The sequence below is a fragment of the Peromyscus maniculatus genome, chromosome 16 (genome assembly GCF_049852395.1).
Source record: "Peromyscus maniculatus bairdii isolate BWxNUB_F1_BW_parent chromosome 16, HU_Pman_BW_mat_3.1, whole genome shotgun sequence".
Lineage (NCBI taxonomy): Eukaryota > Metazoa > Chordata > Mammalia > Rodentia > Cricetidae > Peromyscus > Peromyscus maniculatus.
The window spans coordinates 5,000,139-5,006,616 of record NC_134867.1 but is presented as its reverse complement, the minus strand read 5'-3'; positions in this window follow the sequence as shown (position 1 = coordinate 5,006,616).

Here is a 6,478-nt window from a genome sequence, read left to right as displayed (position 1 = left end):
GTATGTCAAATTGCTCTGATTGGTCAATAAATAAAACACTGATTTGCCAGTGGCCAGGCAGGAAGTAGGTGGGACAAGGAGAGAGGAGAATTCGGAGAAGCAGAAGGCTGAGGCAGAGAGAAACTGCTAGCTACCACCATGATAAGCCGCATGTGAAGACGCTGGTAAGCCACCAGGCACGTGGCAAGGTATAGATTCATGAAAATGGATTAATTTAAGCTATAAGGACAGTTAGAAAGAAGCCTGCCTCGGCCATACAGTTTGTAAGCAATATAAGTCTCTGTGTTTACTTGGTTGGGTCTGAGTGGCTGTGGGACTGGCGGGTGATAGGGACTTGTCCTGACTGTGGGCCAGGCAGGAAAACTCTAGCTACAGCCATGTTGGTCTTTGAGTATGTAGCTACCATTAGGGTCATATTGGGTGGCCTGTGCTGCCACCCAGAGCCATGGTGATCTCCAGATCAGAACTTTGGCCCAGAGCCTTGTTTGGGTCCACAGCCCTCCTTCAGACAGGGTCTGTGTTGATATACATGCCTGTGTTGCCACCAAAGACCACATGGATATCAGTGGTCTGGGCTGCCACCTAGGACCATGTTATTTTCCAAGGGCCAAGCTGCTGCTGGACCCATACAGATCTGAATGACATGCACTGCCACCTGGGACCATGGTGTCATTCTGGTGATGGGCTGTACCAAGGGCCATATCAGGATCTGTATTGATGTCCATGCCTCCTGTTACCACACTAGACAATGAGGATAGGGCTACACAGAGTTTTCCCTGACCCTCACTGGCTACAGCACTAAGGACAACTGACCCTGCTTCTCACCAGCTGCAACATTCAAAACAATAAGCCCTGCATTTTACCTGGACAGCACATTACAGCTGACTATGTTTGTGGGGACACAGGTGAACTTGCACTGAGGGCCTGAGAACAGGAACACTGAAACTCCACCCCCTTTGTATGTCATGTGGTGGCACGGGTGAGATCTGACTCCCCACCTCATCTGCCATGTGGTAGAGGAGGCAAGGGAAATATTCTTTCTCTCATGGCCCCTTGCCACCAGGCAGTCGCAGGTGGGAGAGCTGGGCTCAGGAGCACGAGCACGGGAGAACTGGCCTTGCTGTCACAAACTGCAGCACTCTTGGGAGAGCAGGCCCTGCACCGCACCTCGGAAATACAGTGGAGTTGGCCCTGGTGGTTTGGGTATGGATGAGCCAGCTTCAAGTGCATGAGAGGAGAACTGACCTTGCTCCTTACTGCCTCTTGTATTGGGTGAGTTAGCTGAGGCAGTGCTACAGAGTTTGCCTGGTTGGTGACAATGATGGAAAGCTGGCTGGCAGACCAACCCAGCTACTGTCCAGGATCAGACACAGGGCTGTGAGTTACCCCATGCCAACATCCACCTCATTTATGAACTCCTGGACCATGTGAAGGGGATGGCACTGCAAGTCCAAAGCTGCAGGTTCTCCACGACACAAAACAACAGGATCTCCAAGAGGAGTCCCAGTGAGGGTCCAGGACTGACAGTGTAGCAGAGGTCAGAAGCCTTAAACCAGACCAATGATTCATTTCAATGAACACTTACAAAGATGTATGGACTAAAATGTATATTATGTGACCCACTGGGCCGCACTACAGCCATAGATCCAACTTTCATGAGTTCCCTCTAGCTTGGTTTGGTCATCCCTCCATGTTTCCCCATCATGATCCTGATGGACTTGCTCATAGAATCCCTCTTCTCTCTCTTTGTCTGGACTCCTGGAGCTCTGTCGAGTGTTTGGCTGTGGATCTCTGCATCTGCTTCCTTCAGTCATTGGAGAAAAGATTTGTGATGATAGTTAGGGTATTCACTGGTCTAATCTCTGGGACAAGCCATTTCAGGTCCAGTTACCCTCTCCATTATTGCTATTAGCCCTGGCTTGGGTTATCCCTGGGGATTCCTGGCAACTTCTCTAGCTCTGGGTTTCTCTCTAACCCCATGATGTCTCTTTCTATCATGGTATCTTTCATTGCATCCCCCCCCCCCGTTTCAGTCCAATCATCCCATTCCCTTATGCTCTCATCCCCTATCTCCTACCCTCCATTGCCCACCCCTAATCCTCAGTTTACTCATAGAGATCTCATCTATTTCACCTTCCTAGGGAGGTCCATGGGGTTTTAATATTTCTTTATATGTTTCTCAGCCATTTGGTTTTCCTCTATTGAGCATTCTCTGTTTTCATCTGTACTCTGTTGTGGGAGATTTGTTTGTGTTTTTACTCACTGACTGCCACTGGAGTTGGACCTTGGTTTGAAGGGCATAGTCCATTTTCAGCTGCCTGGAGTGTACAATAAAGTTTTCTGGATAACTTGGAAGGAGATAGAAGGACACAGATAAAAACAAGAAGAGGTTTAAAGAGATACAAGGGTATTTTTTGATCTGGGAAGGAAGAGAAGAGTGTCAGGGGATCCTATACCCATTGCTCCATGGAGCTATCAGGTTTATTCCATGATATATAACTCCAGAGCTTTATTTCTTTTTACTAAAACTACAAAAGACACAATATCTGTCATTCAGTGTGGGGCCTTAGATCACACCAAAGTGGAAGAGCTATAACCAGCTTTCCTCCCAGAACAACAGACCCTCCAATGAGTTGTGGGCTTTCTCTTTGCAGCTTATGGTGGCACCCCATCCACCCAGCCATGTGTTCTCTGCCCAGATGCAGCAATAGTCAGCAGTAGTTTCCTTGCACTCCCAGGGCAGCCACACTGGACCACTCACAGCAGGCTCCTAGGTCCCCTCCCATGCTGTGCCCCAACAGTACAGATTTCTCCTACCCATTTCTAAACACTAGTTTTGGGGACTAAGTTGAATAATTAGGAGCAAAGTCTAATTCATTTATTAAAGTTATACAAGGCCCAAAAGAAGCTTTCTCTGATTTCTTACAAAGATTGACTTCAGCTGTAAATAGAATAGTACCAGATCTAGAAGTCAGACTAATACTAATTGAATCATTGGCTTTTGAAATTGCTAAGACAGAAAGTAAAGGGTAATTAGCAGAAAGTAAATGGGTAATTAGGCCTTAAATGCAAGATCAGCACCAATAGATGAATAGATTAGAAATATGACTGATATTGGATATCACACTTATGATGTTGCTTTGATAGAAGAAACAATTTCTAAAAATTTCAGAAAAGTTTCAGTAAACAAAACAAATTTTCAGGAGAAACAATGAAACAAGTATTTTGGCAAACTTTTATAAATGATCAAATATCAAAGCTAAAAATACAAATAAATGGCATTGTAATTAAGTTTTGCTAGACACAGGCACAGATATAACAAAAATTTCTTCAAATATTAGCATCAAGATTGGTTTCTTAAGGAGATAAATATTCAGCTTTTAGACTTTGGAACATTATCTCAGGTAAACCAAAGTGTAAGGTGAGTGTGTTTGTATAGGGTCAGAAGGGCAGGTAGGTAAATTATAGTCATATATGGTTAACATAGCAATGAATTTATGGGTACATGATTTGTTACAACAATGAAAAACACTGATTAATATTCCTTCAATCTCAGAAACAAACCACAAAATAAAAAATGCCACTGAGAGTCATATCAAAAGGTATATCAAGAACAGTCACCAACCATTCAGGTTGTACATATGCAGATCACAACAGCTGGTGATCCTTCAAAGGTACAATAGCCCTACCTTTGAAATGGTTAATTGACAAACCTGTCTGGGTGGAACAATCACCCCTGAGGTCAGAAAATTATAGGTACTAGAACAGCTGGTACAGAAGCAGATAAATGTTCAACATATTGAAGAATTAACCAGTCCCTGGAATTCTTCTATTTTTTCATTAAAAAGAAATCTGGAAAATGGAGAATGGTAACAGCTCTAAGAGCTATTAACAAGGTTATCCAGCTAATGGGCTCTTTACAGCCTGGATTCCCCTGCCTTCTCCATTACTGAAAGGATGGTCTATTAAGGAGGTTGACTTCAAAACTGTTTTTTTACTATACCTTTACAAGAACAGGATAGAGAAATTTTTGCCTTCACAGTGATTAGTTATGATAATTCTCAGCCTGTTTAAAGGTATCAGTGGAAATTTCTTCCATAATAATAAACAGCCTCATCATGTGTCAATATTTTGTAAAACGGCCATTAGAAATAATTTATAAACAGTTCCCTCAATGTATAATTTACCATTGTATGGATGATATCTTCCTAGCTGATTCAGACTATTATCTTAAAAAAAAAAACGTTTGAAAAAGTAAGGAAAATTTTGGCTTGTTGTAAATTACAAATTTCTCCTGAAAAAACACACAGAGGAGATTCTATTAATTATCTAGGATATAAGATAGGTTTACAAAAAAATTAAAACACAGAAAGTATAAATCAGGAGAGTTCAATTATGAGCTCTTAATAATTTTTTAAAAATTGCTGAGATATAATAACTGGCTACACCCCAAAAATGGATTAACAATTCAAGAACTAAGTAATTTATTTCAAACCCTATGAGGTGATAAAGTATTAAATAGTTCAAGATATTATCAGCTGAGGCAGAGAGAGAAATGACTTTGGTAGAAAAGAAATTACAGGATGCACCTATGGATCTAGAACTTGAGAGTGTTCTGATTATCTGCCTTCTCTGCATTCTTCCACAGGAATTCTCAAACTAACAGAAGATAATGTTTTAGAATGGATATTTCTGCCACACAAACAGGATGAAAAATTAAAGGCTTGTGTAGAAAACTTTTCTGAATTGATTCTGAAAAGAAAATTGAGACTTCATCAATTAACAGGAGTAGACTTGGCAGAGACCGTGTTACCTTTTACTAATACTGAAATTTCCTCATTATGGGCAGAAAATGAACACTGGCAAAGAGCTTGCATTAATTTGGGGGGATATATTAGCAACAAATATCCCAAAGTCAAGAGACTTCAATTCATAATAGAATTAACTGAATCCTTCCTCACATGGTAAAAGAACAAAAAATTCTGGAGCCCTTACATTTCTACTAATGAAAGTATATCATGAAAGTCAGGTTATATTAAAAAGTTCTAGAAAATAAATAAAGTGGCTCAATGCCCTTCTGATTCCATTCAAAAGTCATAAATATATGCTATACTCTTTGTATTTTTAGATTTTCCATAAGCTCTCAGTATAGTTGCTGACTCTCTGCAGAAAGAGTTGTTTTACATATTGAAACAGCTAAACTTATTCCAGATAATTCAGAATTAAATTTGATATTCATTCAATTACAAGAAATAATCAGAAATATGAATCATTTCTTGTATGTGATACATATCAGACGCCATACAGGTCTACTATGCCCTCTAGCACCAGGTAATGATAAAATTGATCAGCTATTGGTAGGAAATGCACTAGAAACCTCAAAATTTCATAAGAAACACCATTAAACAGAGAATTCTCAACTGAAGAAACTCTAATGGCTGAAAGATGTTTAAGGAATTGCTCAACATCCCTAATTATCAGGGAATTGCAAATCAAAACAACTCTGAGATGCCACCTTATGCCTCTCAGAATGGCTAAGATCAAAAACACTGAAGACACCTTAGGCTGGAGAGGATGTGGAGCTAGGGGAACTCTCCTCCACTGCTGGTGGGAATGCAAGCGTGTACAACCACTTTGGAAATCAATATGGTGCTTTCTTAGAAAATTGAAAATCAATCTCCCCCAAGATCCAGGTATACCACTCTTGGGCATATACCCAAGGAATGCTCAATCATACCACAAGGGCACTTGCTCAGCTATGTTTATATCAGCATTGTTTGTAATAGCCAGAACCTGGAAACAACCTAAATGTCCTTCAACTGAAGAATGGATAAATAAAATGTGGTACATATATACAATGGAATACTACTCAGCATAGAAAAACAAAGACATCATGAGGTTTGCAGACAAATGGATGGATCTAGAAAAAATTATCCCGAGTGAGGTAACCCAGACTCAGAAAGACAAATATGGTATGTACTCACTCATAGGAGGATACTAGATGTGGAAAAAGGATGACAGGACTGCTACTCACATCACCAAAGAGGCTACCTGGAAAACAGGACCCCAAGAAAGACACAGGGATCACCTAATGACAGAGAAATGGATGAGATCTACATGAACAACCTGGACATCAGTGGGGGTAATGAAGGGCAAGGGTCGAGGGAAAGAGAGCAGGAGATCCCAGCTGGATCAAGAACAGAGAGGGAGAACAAGGAATAGGAGACCATGGTAAATGAAGACCACATGAGAATAGGAAGAAGCAAATTGCTAGAGAGGCCCACAGAAATCCACAAAGATACCCCCACAATAGACTGCTGGCAATGGTCAAGAGACATCCCGAACTGACCTACTCTGGTGATGGGATGGCCAAACACCCTAATTGTCATGCTAGAAACCCCATCCAACGACTGAGGGATCTGGATGCAGAGATCCAAGGCTAGGCCCCCGGTGGAGCTCCAGGAGTCAAATTAGCGAG